Source organism: Monodelphis domestica, chromosome 6 (assembly GCF_027887165.1).
Source record: "Monodelphis domestica isolate mMonDom1 chromosome 6, mMonDom1.pri, whole genome shotgun sequence".
Taxonomy (NCBI): domain Eukaryota; kingdom Metazoa; phylum Chordata; class Mammalia; order Didelphimorphia; family Didelphidae; genus Monodelphis; species Monodelphis domestica.
The window spans coordinates 156,179,815-156,195,639 of record NC_077232.1 but is presented as its reverse complement, the minus strand read 5'-3'; the positions used below and the strand labels follow the sequence as shown (position 1 = coordinate 156,195,639).

Below are 15,825 nucleotides of genomic sequence, written 5' to 3'. Positions count from 1 at the left end.
CTCTGTTAGAAATTAAGGAAGATAATATCTTTAAAGAGGTGTTATTTTGGTTATCCCCAGTAGTTAAAGAAATTCAATATAAGTAAATAAAGCAGTTATAAAGTTTACAGTAAAACTGTATAGTTTCATTTAAGGATAATAAGCAAATACCAAAAGGTTGAGAGGAATCACTTGAGAGTCAGGAAGATCTGACTTCAAATTCTGTCTCTGACACATGGGTAAGTGATTTAACTTTCAATGACTCCCAAGAACTTTCTCTCTTTCCCTCCCTCCTTTTTTCCCTCTCTGTCTCCATCTGTCTCTGTCTGTCTCTGTTGCTAATTTATAGAGTAATGTATGCCTTATTTTCCTCTTGTAGTTGTCTTTGAAAATGAAATATTCATGGAAAAACAGGAACCTGAAGTCAAATAAAATAAATTATGTTCAGTTCTGCAGAGGTTACAATTCATGATTAGTCTGGAAACAGCTAAGATGTTTCTTTTTTTCCTTCTTCTAGGTTGCCATCATCTTGATTTCTGTTATTGCTTTTCCTGGATTCAGTATTTTAGGGCTGGTTCTGGTATAGTCCATGATGGTTTGATGTCAGTACAACGAGAATGGGTTCTATAACTGGACCAGCCACTCCTCTATAAAGCCATCCATAGAGTCAGTCATCTGGTGATAGGTCTGCATGAAGACTCTGGGTCCTAAATACTCATCATGTTTATTCAGATCAGGATCATTTGTGTGCATTCAGGGTTTATCTCCATATTTGTCTGAGTCCAATTTGTAGATGGCACATTTCTTGAGATGGGGAGCTGCAGTGGTTGCTGCCTGGGGCTCCTTGGTGGACCTCAGGGAGCAGAGAAATTCCTGGGATAAGACCATGCCTCAACAAATTTCAAACTGCCATTGCATTTTGGCCAATGACCTCCCCCCTTCCCCAAATAACTTTTTAAAAGCTACATAATACAGGAATTGCTTAGTGTAACAAATTTCTAGACCAGGAGGTCCTCTCACTGATAAAATCATAAATTTTATAAAGCATTTTATTGTTAATAGAGCAATAACATTAAGAAACAATAAACAATAATGGCACCAACATCATCAGTACTGACCACTCCTCAAAATCTGTGAATTCTTTCTGTATGTAGTTCCCCAAATAGCCATAACATTCACCATGCAGAGAAAAATTAGTCTATGATATAGTCCATCAATTCTCCAGAATGGCCTAAGGTGAAATCTTGAACAAGGTCATACAACTAGGAAGTACCAGAGGTGGGAACTGATTCTAGGTATTTCTGACTCCAGCCTCTGCTTTATATCCATTAGTCCAAAGTTCCTATTTCTATACTTTTTTTGTTCCTTTAAAATGACTTTGGATTTGAAACTAGAATCTTTATATATAAGAGACTAGGGAGCATGAGCAATGAAATAAAGAATCAGGGCTAAATTTTCCACAGAGAAATACCTAGCACAATCTCAGTCAAAAAAGGATGATAGACATTTTGCAACCTTAATCAGGCACATATTGAGCAGTGGTCTTTCTTCCCCAGTATCTTCCTCCCATCTTCCACCTCTACCCTCAAGCAGAACCTACATCAGCAGGTCTTCAAGTGGGAGAAAAGAATTTGGTGTTTATTTTATATTTACTAAATTGAACAGACTGAACAAGAAAGATAAGGGAAATTTAGAACTAAAAGTTGAGGTGTTATAGGGAAAGGAATTGGAGGTTGAAAGCCATGTAAACCAAAGGGTGAAATCCAGTGTTCTTTTGAGTCTGTGAGAATTGATCATTTTATTTAATTACAAGTAGAGATGGTTTTTGTAGGGGTAGTTGTGAGGAGAAAGTAGGCAAGCAGGCAGATACAATCCTTTTTTTCTTTAAGGAAAAAAAGCAATAGAATGTAATAATTATTGACCCTCAGTATTAACTTTGTTCTCTTGGGTAAGCACATAATTAGACTGTTCTTTAAAATGCATATTATGTAGTTGGCAGAAGACAGTGGCTTAGATCAGTAACTCCTTATGTAGGCAGCTTTTAAAAATGCATATCATGTACCAAAGGAACTTTTCCAGTCTATTGGGTAAATATGTATTAAAGTAATTTAAAAAAATACTTATGTAACCAATAGACTGGAAGTGGTCAATGGTTTAATGAATAGTCATGCATTTTTAAACGGGTATTATTATTTATGCACTGAACTGAGAAGGTCTTTCAGAAATAATATATAGTAAGTAATTTCAGAACAAAAGGCAATTTTGAAATTTTTCTTATATCCTTACCCTTTACTTCCTTAATTCCTCTGCTTACTTACCCCTGTTAGTGGAGAGTGAACTTGTCTCCCCAAAACCTTCTTTTCTCCCAACTAAACATCCCTGGGTATATAGGATCATAGATTTAGGTAGGAAAGAAGCTATTTTTAGCTATATATACCACTTTCCTTTATATAATTTTTTTTGTAGAGGTAAATTTTTTTCTTTTTATTTTATAGAGGAAACTGAGTCTTAAAGAGATTAAATGAGTTGCACAAGGTCACAGGACACGAGCAGAGGCAGTTCCTCTGGTTCCAAATTCAGGACTCTTTCAAATGATCTCAGAGCTCATGATCTTCAGGCCTTGCCCCATCCTTGTCACCCTCTCTTGAGCATTTTCTAGCTTATATAAGTAGTATGATACTTCAGTGGCTCTCTCTTCTTACCAAACTCCTTTATCAGTGCAGACTGCATTTTGCCCACCTGTATCTCATCCTGTGTTGTACTTATTCATGTTCTTCCCAAGATTCCCCACAGAGTATTCACCTAAGGTGCTTATAATCTTCCTCTAGGTAGTGTTACTTTTAAAAATGTCAATGGAATATGGGGACTGCCTATTTTACTCTTTGTGCCAGATGACTGGCCAACTTTCTTTTCTACTCAGTTTTCTCAGTGTTATCTTTTCTTCCACATTCACATAATGAGAATAGCTCATTATAGGAAATATACTTCAGTTTACATTCAACATATGTCTCTCCATCATCCTTCACAAGACCTGTGACTTTAATTTTTAGGAGATTGAGATGTTCTAAAGTGGGCCACCATACAGCATTACCAGTCCTTGTATTGCAAAGATGTGAACAATTTTGGATAGTTACAAAATATTATACTATATTGAAAATTTAATTAATATTTCTCTCTTCTTCCTCCTCCTTAAGTCTAAGCTCATCCTTTAAATGTTTTTATTTTATTTTATTTTTATAAATTACATGTAATAATAAATGTCTACAGAAGTTTTCCTAAGTTATATGTTCAAACTTATCTCCCTTCCTCCCTTTTCTTCCCCCTTCTGGTGCTGGCAGATGATTTGATCTGGGTGATATGTGTATTGTCATGCAAAACATATCTCTATATTGTTCATCTTTGTAAATATATAATCTTATAAAACCCAAACCCCAAAACATAAGCTCAAATAAATAATTGAAAAATCATATGATTTTATCTACATTTTGACTCCATTAGTTCTTCTTCTGCAGGTGGAGAGCATTCTGTGCCATAAGTCCCTCAGAATTGTCCAAGATCATTGCGTTGTTGACAATAGCTAAGTCTATCACAGTTGATCATCATACAAAAGCACTGTTCCTATGCACATTGTTTTCCTGGTTCTTCATGTTTCACTCTGCATCAGTCAATGAAGGTCTTTCCAGTTCTTTCTGAAATCCTCCTGTTCATTATTCCTTGTAGTACAATAGTGTCCCATCACCAACTTTCCACAATTTATTCAGCCATTCCTCAACTAATGAGCATTCCTTTAATTTCCAATTCTTAGCCACCTTAACCAGAACAGATATAAATATTTTGGTACAAGTGCATTCTTTCCCCTTCTTGTGATCTCTCCAGGATACAGACCTAGTAGTGGTGTTATTGGATCAAAGGGTTTGCATTATTTTATGCTCTTTGAACATAATTCCAAATTGCCTTCCAGAATAGTTGATTCTAAGCTCATCTTACTTTCTATCTGTATTGCATATCCAAAATATACTCTAATTCCATGGCCTGGACATCTCACAGCTTGCCATTATCTGGACAATAGGTAATTTTTCATACAGTTAGCTTTTCTTGTATCTATTATTGGACTTATCTGTTAGAATAATCACATGGAAAGGGGGGTCTGGTGGCATAGATATAAATACTTGCTTCTTATTGAGGGACTTGGGCTTGGCTTTGCTAAGATGTCACACCTGCTTCTTCTTGATTACTGTGTCTTCAGGAACCAAACAAGTGTCAAAGATGATTGGTCATAGTCTCGGGAGTTATCTCCTCTCCAATGGGTGATAAGAAGTATAGACAGGCTCTACTCCCTCTGCTTTGATCCATTACTCTGAGATTCTACCTCTCTCTCTTAATCTTTTATTAATGAGAGAAGGAAAGGGAAATTTTTCTTCTTTCTCTTCAGCAGCATTAGTGGCTAAAACTTGAAAACATGATAAAAAGAACATATGATTTTTCTGGGCTTTAGACAAATCACTGGCTGCCTCTCTGGTTTTGGTTCTTTACCTTAGCTCAGGAAAGTCAAAAGTAATCTTGAAAAATAAATATTTTTAGCCTTGGAATAAACCTCATGAGTTAAGGAGTTCTTGAATTTGAGTCTTTGTTCATTGTAGAATGATAGATGCTTCCAGTTGCTATGCCATTATTCAAAGGAAAAGATGAGCACTGGAGAATCAGAATCATCCTGAATGTGAAATAATAACAATGATGAGGATGATGACAATAATATTAATAACTAATTTTTATGAAGATTTGCAAAGCATTTTATAAATATTACATTTGATTCTCACAATACTCCTGGGAGGTAGGTGCTATTATTACCCCTATTTTACAAATAAGGAAATTGAGACAAAAAGAGGTTAAATGTTTTGCCTAGAATCCTAGCCACTTTGCCACAAAGCTGCCTCATAACAACTAAAGACTCATGACTCGTTGGTCAAAAGATGTAGACTTATGAGTGCCTTGTGAGTTGTCAGAACTGAGGTCAATGTGAAACATTGCAGCAGTTCCAGAAAGCTGTCCTGACCACCATGGGGGTACATATAATTGATTGATTTTAACTATTAATATGGATTTATGAATTTTTCTGTGTACATCAGATAAAGAGATATTCCTTAGCTGATATCTACTTTGTAAATGAGTACCTTTCTACATGTGATCTTATTAACATCTGAATCATATCTAAGCTTTATTTTAAAGAGTAGAGGCATTACCAATCGGAGAGAAATCTGGTTGCCTTTCTTTAGGGTCAGACCACAGACAGGGGGAATTTAACTTCTCTGTGGAGTCCAGAAATGAAGTGCTTTTCTGGGAAGAACTATTCTTCCCTGAATTATGGATGACATATAATTCATTGAAAAGATCTTATAGTATTCAGAGGCTTGACTAGGTCAATAAAATATCATCCAGAACCTAATATTTTTACTATAGATCTCACTATTTATTTGGAAACACCCTTCCATTTAGACCATATGTAATGCATACTCTATGAAAGGACTGATTATATTTGGTTATTGTTTGTCTCTTCTCTGTTAATAATCAGAGGATCATTGTGCAAAGGATTATATGTACTATTCTATTTTTCAAGGAATTTTCAAGGAATTTCAAGGAATCTTCATATAGGCAAGAGAGATTTCTTTTAAAACAAAGAATTAAATGAAAAAAAAAAACAACCCTTACCTTCCATCTTAGAATGAATACTATGTATTGGTTCCAAGGTAGAAGAATAGTAAGGACTAAGCAATGGGCATAAAATGATTCACCCAGGATCACACAGTTAAAGAAAGTATCCGAGGTCAGATTTGAACCCAGGACCTTCTCTCTCTAGGTCTGGATCTCAATTCGCCAAGCTACCCTGCTGCCCCCAAGACTTTGTGACTGACTTATGGTCTACCAATTAAAATGTCTTAAGAAAATAATCAATAACACATATAGTAGGACTTTATAATCTTTGCACCTTTCAGTCATTTGTATGACTTCAGAGCTGTGTTGTACACAATCTTTTTTGAAAGTCTGTATGTCTTTTTTTTTTTGTCAAGAATACCCTCAAAATACACTATAAAACATTTCACAAAGAAATTAGTCACAGTACATCTATATTCTCTTTGTGACCTTTTTAGTATTAATATTGTATGTCATTCCCCTCCATTACTTTGATATTTTTCCTTCCCTGAAACATTTTTGAAATCATCCTTCAATATTTCCAATACTACCTTACTTTCAATATGGAATTTTCTTGGTATATCTGAAATCTGATTCAGTCAATCTTCTCAACTAAATCTCCCAGAGTGCCACTTTTACTTTGTCACATAACACTTTAGAAACTGAATTTCTAGAATACAGATGTATTGGATTCACAGTCACTGATTAGATAGTGGGATATAATGGGTAGAATGTTGGATTCTTTGAGTCAGAAGGACTGGGTTTCAAATTTCACCAATCATACTTTTTTTAGCATTGTGACTATGGGCAAGTCACTTAAAACTCTTTGAGATTTAGTTTCTTCATCTGTAAAACTGGAATGATAATAACTACGATATCTACCTCCAAGGACTTCTATGAGGCTCAAAGAAGATAATGCATATGTCATGAGGGTCCATATATATTGTCAGTCTCCATTTCTGTTGAAAGCTGTCTCCCCCATGTAGCATAGGGATATTGTGTGGGTTGAAGGGAAGCAGAAGAGACATCTCTAGCCTCTACTCACAAACCTGTGTCCAAGATATACTTTCATTCCCTTCCAGAAAGGAAACCAGGAGATAAGGGTCAGAAACTTTGGCTACTCTGCTCTACTCTGAGAGGGGGTATGTGCCAGAATTATATCTACCTGCTGCCTTAAATATCATTAGTCTAGTGGATGTTCCATTCAGCTTTGGTCTAAATTATGATCATTTTCATTATTGGGGGGAGGACCCAGGATCTATATCCAAGTCCTGCCCTATTTCCCTAAAAATGCCTGTTTCACAGTGACCACACCCTGAATAGCAAGAAACCCATTTAGCCAAATCAAATAACAAAACAAAAACAAAGAGAAATCTCAGGAAGTAATACAGAGAGAAGGACTCTCCAATTGGGAGTGAAGTGGAGAGAGAGAGAGAGAGACAGAGAGAGAGAGAGAGACAGAGAGAGAGACAGAGACAGAGAGGGAGACAGAGAGAGAGAGACAGACAGACAGACAGACAGACAGACAGACAGACAGACAGAGACAGAGACAGAGAGACAGAGACAGACAGAGACAGAGACACAGAGAGACACAGAGAGAGAGAGAGACAGAAAGAGACAGAGAGACAGAGAGACAGAGAGACAGAGAGAGAGACAGAGAGAGAGAGAGAGAGAGAGAGAGAGAGAGAGAGAAAGAGAGAGAGAGAGAGAGAGAGAGAGAGAGAGAGAGAGAGAGAGAGAGGCAGAGACAGAGACAGAGACAGAGACAGAGACAGAAAAAGTCCTAGATCTCACTGGGGGAAGTCCCACAGTTTCTAGTATAGAAAGCTGAGGATGTGATGGAGACTGTAAGCTTCTCTCATTTTTAGTCTTTTCTTTCATCAAGCTGAAGAGGGATTGACCTTGTGCATTTACTTTCTAAGTTGGAAGCCAGGAACAGTCAAAGCAACTTGAAATTTGAAGAGAAATCAAGGCTAATGTATTTTCCTTTCTTCTGGTCTCACTAACTCCATCTATCCTTCACAGAAGCACAGGGCTTTGGATTTTCACTAATAAGGAGAGAGGCACATACCAATGGGCTTTCAGATTGAGTTTACACATGTGAAGTGCTTTGAAAACTTTAAAGTCCTATTAAATATCAATTATTATAATTATGAAAATATTTCATTATAGAACTATTTATAAATTTGTTCCATTTATTTTTTTTTATAAAACCTTTATTTTCTGTCTTAGAATCAATACCATGCATTGGTTCCAAGGCAAAAGGGCTGTAATGGTTAGGCAATGGCTAGGCAATGAGAGTTGAGTGACTTGCCCAGGGTCACATAGCTAGAACGTGTCTAAGGTCAAATCTGAACCCAGGACTTCCCATCTCTAGGCCTGACTCTTAATCCAATAAACCATCAAGCTGCCCCCAATTTGTTACATTTAATATCTATTATTCTCCTATCAGTTTCATTTTGAATGCCCTTAGTGTGATGTGATCCATTTTGCTAAATACCAGGTTTTCTTTAAACATGTTCTTACTTCACGGCTTTTTGTTCTTTTTAAAATGATAAAATGATATTATTTATGATCTTCTATCATCTTTCTTCATTACATTCACAAATGAGTTGTATTATGTTCTGGCATTGCCCTTGGCTTTAATTTCACTCCATCAATGAGATAAAACATTTTCTGGCTCAAGTGGTTTCTGGGTTGCTTTGTCCTCCTCCTTGTGGTTACTGACTTGCAGGGCTTTGGCAGCAAATGACAGTAAGATCAATATATTAGTTTTTTTTAATTATAAATTTCTAGTTTAACAGATCATTTTATTTGAGTGAGGTAATACATATTTTCTTTTATTGTTTCATTCTTTTGGTTTTGTTTTATTGTTTCTTGATGTCTTGTGAAGCCATTAGTTTCTAATTGCCAGATTCTATTTTCAAATTTCTAAAATTTTAAATTTCTAAATTTTTAAAGACTAAATTTCTTCTATGACCTTTTGAGCCTCCATTTCCAATTGGTCCATTCTTCTTTTCAAGTAATTCTTTTCAGCTTTTGCCTTTTTTGCCTCATTTTCCAGCTGGTCAAGTCTGGCTTTTAAGACATTATTTTCTTATTTTAATTCATGAGTCTCTGTTTCCAGATATCCTAGTTTGCTTTTTAAACTGTTGTTTTCCTTTTCCCATTTTCTTCAACCTATCATATTTAATTTTTGAATTCCTTTTTTGAGCTCTTCCAGAGCCTGAGCCCAATTTCCTGAATTTTTTGAGGTTTTGCTTGGAGTTCCTTGGATCTCCTTGAATTCTGTTAGTTCTGTTCTTTGGTCTTTATCCCCATTGAAACTTTCTATCCTTGACTCCTTTTTTTAATACTTATTCCCTCCCACCCCCACCCCCACACTGTAAACTCCCTTTGTTGGTTTCCTTGAACTGGGTATTTGAGCTGCTTCACCCTGGAGGAAATCTTCAGTCCTTTTTCTCTTATGCTGGTTTTAGATTAGATCAATTGAGCTGACCTGCCATGCAAATCTACCCTGAGGTCAAATCTTCACTGGAGCCTGCTGCCAGGAGCTGTGAGAGGCTTGAAACTCATGTAGTAGATCTGAGGTGCTCCATCATGGTTGAAGCTTCCACCTGGGAATCCCACAGTTAGTTCCCATCTGATCACAGGTCTCAGCACAGTAGGTAGGATACAGGTATTTGGTCTCTTCCTTATATTATGGAACTTGACTCTCTCTGCCTACCTTTCAAGTTGTATTCAGTAGAAGAGTCATTTTATGGCTCCATCTTGTGGTTTGATTTTTTGTCTTTTTTGAAGATCTTTGTAAAGATTGGTATGGAAGGATAGTCAGAGAGCTTTTGACTTTTGCTGCTCCTAAGCAGCTATCTTGACTCTGCCTTCCCTTAAACAACTCAGTTGAAAAGGTTGGAATTGATGCTATTGCAATTGTTCAACTTCATTCTTTCTTATCATTTGAATTTGTTTTTAATATTTGTATTAACTACCCACTGATCTAACTACACACAGATGACTGCTTCAGAAATATCCCTGCCATCAACTACCAGCCATTCGCATTGAGTTAAAACATATTTATTTCATGCCGGATTTTTTTTTCAATTTTTTTTGTGTATTTACCAAGTTTAATGCCTTTTGAGTTTCTTATGGAAGAGAATTTTCATGATTGATAGGTGCAAAATTTCTGAGTAGTTTACATATATCTGACCTTTTCCCCCCCAAAATTTGAGTTATATTTTTATTTTCTTTTTCCATTTTCAAACCTTTACTTTCTGTCTTAGTAGAAATTCTAAGATGGAGCAGTGGCAAAGGCAAGGCAATCAGGGTTAAGTGACTTGCCCCAGGTTACACATCTAGGAAGTATCTGAAACCAAATTTGAACTCTGATTCACCCAGCTCTAGGCCTGACACTCTATCTACTAGGCAAACAAGCTGTCCTTTGAAGTCTATTTTTTCATATTTTTTTATCTTTCTCATCTGTGCTCACTTTTGAATTTAAGCATTATAGTCAATGCTGCTTTTATTTTGATTTTTTTTTCTGTAGAATTTCTCTGTGTCTTTATTCAGCTTTTGTGTCAAAACTTTGTTCTGAGTTTCCCTGTATTCTCTGTCTCAATTGGTGTATAACTGAGCAGTCTCAATTAGGCCACTCAAACTACCAGACCTGCCTATGTTTCTTGGACATCTTGCTATCTCCCCATTTGAACAGTACTTTTGGGTTAAAATGCTAATAAAAAGGTACTGCTATCTCATAGAATTGATTAATTTGGCTTTGGAACTTCAACCCTGGACTGAGCTGTCATTGGCAAGTGAGGGCAAATTCAATTAAGTAATCAAAGTAATACTACCATAATACCAATGTTTCTGGTATAAGAATGCCAATTGACCCCCTCTGGTTCAAATATCCATTTCTAAGACTCCAGAGACACTTCTTTCAATGGCTACCACTCATATATCTGTAGAAATTCCCTATTAGAATTTAATCTCCATAGGGCAATAACCATCTTTTAAAAATATTTGTATCCCTGTCTGTTAGTGTGGTATTTGTCCTGTAGTAAGTGCTTAATAATTGTACTTTCATTAAATAAATACATAATTCATATTAATTGTATACTTTTTTGCAATTTCAAGGAAAGATGGATGAATATCTTATACAATGATTTTGCTTGTTACTATTGTGCACATGATTCTATTAACTCTGTAAACTCCTTTGTTTATTCCTCCAAGGAAAACCCAAGCCATTCTTCTATTCATCTGCAGCATCCTTCTGTCTTCTTTGTCTTTCTTTACTGATATTAAAATCTTAATATTTATACGATTCAGTTCATTCAATAGTATATCAATTTCTTGGGCACTAAGCTAAGTATTTACAGACAATCTTTATGTGATTCTTACCACTAGTGGGTCCCCTTTTCCAGCACACACTACTGTGTCTGTGTAAGCAGACATTTAAAAATTCTCTTTGATTCATGGTTGGCCAAGGTCAAGAAATCCATCATCTACTGATCAAACTCTTGATGATGGGACTTTATCGTTTAATAGCTGTTATTCTATAGATAGTAGACTCAGTTTTCAAAGTCCTTCCTAAAATGTACTGCCCAGAACTGACTGCAATATACCAGGTATAATCTGATTTATACCAAAATTGGTCAAACTAACCTCTCTTGTCTAGGATACTACATTTCACTTAATGCATCCAAGTATTGTAGTACCTCTTTGGGATGCCATTTCACAAAGCAGACTCATATTGAGTTTTCTAACCATCTATTTAAGAAGAATTTCTATTTGGCTTTCCTTATGCACTTGTGAAATTCCTTTTCTGAATCAAAGTGTAAGATTTTAATTTATTTGTATTAAATTTAATCTAATGAGATTTGAAACTATGTTCAAGCTTTCCATGATATTTTTGAATGCTGATTCTATTAGCTCATGTGCTTGCTACTACACTTAGTTTTGTGTCATCTGTAAGTTTCTACAAGTTATCCTTTTACATGAGTCATTGATAAAAATATTAAATAGTCAATCTCTCTGATATCTGTGGTACGTGCTTGGAAACTATTTTCCAAGTTTCCATGAAACAAGTAATGACTGCTATTTGATTATGAATCCACCAACTTGTATTATTGTCTATCCTGTTCATAAGAATGGCTTGAGGTATCCTTAAATGTCTTGCTACAATTTGGGTAAAATATTACTATTTATCTCTAAGTCACTATATCCCTAAATAGCACTAAAATATCCTTGATGTGGTAACATGATAACCCTATCAAATAAGGGAATGATGCTATTTGGGAAACAGTTTAGCTAGTCATTGAGTTCAGCCAAGTGCTCTCTTAATATGTCATTCCTTAATCTTGGATGTAATTTGACTTATTTTTCTTTAGAATTTGTTCTTTACGTGGCATTGTTTGGATGGAAGGTAAAAGTTACTGACCTCAAACTTATTTGCTATGATATGCCTTAATATATCTAGTTGTGGGCTTCTAACTTTGTGCAAGTTATCCTTTATCAAAGAAATAAACCTAAGTTTTCTAGAGGGTTATTGCCCACTCTTATTGTCTCTTAGTTTGCTCCCATAAGACGCTGAGGCTATATTAGGCAAATAGAGAACTCCAGCCATGATCTTGAGTTTGAAAGACTTGATTTAAGAATTTAGAAAAAGTAGTTGCACCTTTGTATCATGTGCAGAATGAATAACATGAGACCTCATTTATATAGTGCTTCCAGGTTTGCAACATATACTAACAAACCAAAACAAGGCAAACAACAACAACAAAAAAAACTCCTTTCTCAGTGCTCTCAAAATCATCCTTTTCTTTCTGTTTCTCCTGCTTCTATTCTACTAAGGCTTTCATCATAACTTGTCTTGATTATTGTAATATCTTCCTAATTTGTTTCCTCTCTTCCCTGACAATCTAATCCTCACACTGCTTTTATATTTCTCTTTCTCTCATATATGTATGCATATGTCTATACTTATATATTCCCCCCCCCGCCCCCCCCCCCCTCTCTCTCTCTCTCTCTCTCTCTCTCTCTCTCTCTCTCTCTCTCTTTCTCTTTCTCTCTCTCTCTGTCAACCTCATATGCTTCCTTGCTGGGTAACCCTGGTCAAGTAAATTAATTTTCTTTTTTACTTTCCATCTTAGAATCAATACTTTATATTGGTTCCAAGGCAGAAGAATAGTAAAGGCTAGATAATGGGAGGCAAGTGACTCACCCAGGGTCATACAGCTAGGAAGTGTCTGAGACCAGATTTGAGCTCAGGACCTCCAGTCTCTGGCTTTCTATCCACTGAGCTACCCAGCTGCCCTACCAAGTCATTTAATTTCTACTTGTTTTGGTTTCTTCATATGTAAAATGAGGATAATAATAGTATCTGTCTTCCAGGGTAATTACAAAGTGCTTAGTACAGTATGTGGTTCAAAAGAAGTATTATATAAATGTTTGTTATTATTTTAGTAATGATATATATCCATACCATGTAAATGGGGCTTATAGTAAGATATATAAATGATGCCTTATAAGAAAAATAGATTCATGACAGGGTCAGAGATAGTCCAATATAGGTAAGATGGTTCATAATTCCTTGCAAAAGCATATTACTTTAGTCCTGTGGACCAGCAGAAGATGTTACGGTCATTGGATACTGAAGTATAATTCAGATTGGGATTACATTAACTGAATTGGTTATAATAGACTTAAAAAGGAAAAAAATTGAATGGGTTTCATATTAATAGGCATGTAATTTTTTTTACCCAGTTACCAGTATGGAAGGAATCTTATAACTGGATCCCATATTTCTCTTCAGAGAACACTAATAAAAATCATGTTCTCAATCACCTCAATAATAAAATAAATGCAAATTGTTTTCATTCAAGTATCTGTTGTCTAGCTCAATACTCTTCAAGTCAAGCATTTCATAGTGTTAACAATTCAGAAAAGTTTTATGAAGTGTAAGACCTGGAAATGAATAACCCCTTCCCTAACTTTACTAAGGAAACTGAGATCCAGTCATACTAAGTAATAAAATGACACAAATATTATCTTATATTAGTATGTTGCTTTAACATCATGTTCTATACATAAATGGGTAATGACATCTAATTTACAAGGTTGTTATAATGAAAAAATGGAGACTAACGGGAGTAAAGTGACTTGCCCCAAATTATCAAGGAAACAAAGTGGTAGAATTAGGATTGGAACTCCTCTTATTATTCAATCATTTTTCAGGAGGGTACAACTTTTATGACCCCATTTGGGGTTTTCTTGGCAAAGATAATAGAGTGATTTGTCATTTCCCAATTCAACAATTTTGTATGGCTGAGGGTTAAGTGGCTTGCCCAGGGTCATCCAGATAGTGAATGTCTGATACCTATTTGAACTCAGGAAGATGAGTCTTCCTTGACTTTGGGTCTGGTGTTTTATCCACTCTGCCACCCAGATCCTCTTGAAATGCTCTTAATCCAGTTAAAAGGCTCTTTCACAACATGATGCTCTTTGGAAATGTCCTTCCCATCTTACCCCTGCTCTTCTCTGGCCCTCCCTTTGCTCTACTTGTCTGGATTAATGATAGTGGACATCTGAGAAAAAAGGGGAAAAGAAATTTTAAACTGATAGACTGGAAAACAGTCACCATATTGGAAGTAATTCACACTTCATTCTCTATGAAGACACAGACACCGCACAGTAAAAATTGTTTTCTTTTTTTGACACTTGTCACTCCTCAGACACTAGAAACTTCTCTGATTGCTCTGCCCACAAACAGATCTTCAGTACAGTAACCAGTATCTGTCTACAAACTTAATAGATGATGACAGGCTTAGCTAGGGCTGCCAGAAGCTTGTTAGGATTTGTCTGGCTATGGAAGGTGCCCATTGGCTAACTAGGTTCCCATTTCAGTTCTTCAGTTCTCTCTCCCAGGGAAAAATCAATCATTGAGCATGTATTAAGTGCCTATTATGTGCCAGGCAGCATTCTAGGGACTAGAGATATAAAGACAGAAATAAAAACAATGGATTCTCATTCAACTGAGAGGGAGAAATCAGGAAGCAGTCAGGTCACTTAGAACAAAAAATAGGAATTTTAGTTAACCAAAATTTTAAAAAAATGTATCATTACTTCTATTTTCCTAATAGTTGAATTAGCATGTTTTTGGTGGTGGTGGTGGTTTTATGTACTGTAGGTACAATTGCTTGTTTCTCTTTTCCATCATTTCATACCCATTAACTATAACTACTCAGAGGCAATATTTAGCAGTGGATAGGGAGGTAGCCTCCAAGCCAGTAAGACCTGGGTTTGGATCCTAAGTAACTGCCTATGTAACTGACAATGGCTAAAAAATGACAAAGGAGGTGCCATCTTGGATCTACTTTGACCTCCTAAGTGAAGTTCCTCTCCCCATTGAGAGAACTACAGTAAAGAAAGCTGTGATAGTGGAACATTTAGGAATAAGCAGTCCTTTTGGGGGCAGAGGACGAGTGGGAGAGAAGAAGGAATGCATTATTGTGTTTTTTTTTGTTGTTGTTGTTTACTTAGCCTTGCTATATGTGGGTCACAGGGAAATCTCCAGTGTTAAAGATATAATATTTAAACATTGTGTTGTGACTCGGAGAAAATGAAAGCTGGCTCATAAGTACATATGTTGAAGGGTGTTGCACAATGTCTTTCTGTTATGAACACCCCTGAAAGACATTTACGTCTGACCACTAGAGTCTGAAGGCAGTGTTTTCTCATTCTTTATATGTGAGTTCCCATGTCAGAGTGATGTGCTGTCTACCTTGTCTCTGTCCTCTGCAATCATTATCTCTGTATTTTCCATCCTACAGTGCCAAAGTAGACTCTTAACTAGCCATTAAAAGAGCCGGCTTTACTTTAGCAATATTAGAAGTCTTACTTTGACTTTTCTGGTTGTGATAGGCTGACAAGGAGTGGAAAAAGGAGAATCACAGCCTCTTTTTGCCCCCCTTCCTTCCCCCCATGACTTTTGTCTTTTTCTTTTCTCTCACCTTGTTAAAGGCTACTCTGCCACAGCTGGGTGTCAGCAATGGAGCCTTTGCTCTTTGCATCAAGTTATCCTTCAGGCCAGATTTTAAGCATCTCTTGCCACTGAGGTGGGGAGGAAAGCAAACATTGCAGCACCTTGGATCTGGTTTAAGTGAT

The 15,825-nt window shown here is 36.2% G+C and overlaps 1 long non-coding RNA gene across 5 annotated transcripts in view; it reads left to right on the top strand.

The window, feature by feature from the left end:
* The window catches only part of LOC103098462 (uncharacterized), a 113,924-nt gene that overhangs the window by 63,880 nt on the left and 34,219 nt on the right, over positions 1-15,825 (top strand). For 3 of the 5 annotated variants that reach the window (XR_468888.3, XR_008912884.1, XR_008912885.1), the window contains 2 exons: positions 135-218; positions 497-2,012. The exons of 1 other annotated variant lie outside the window; for it this stretch is intronic. This is a non-coding gene — a long non-coding RNA (uncharacterized LOC103098462). Of the gene's footprint in view, positions 1-134; positions 219-496; positions 2,013-15,825 lie in introns of those variants that run through there. One more of the 5 variants, XR_008912883.1, reaches the window with a different exon arrangement.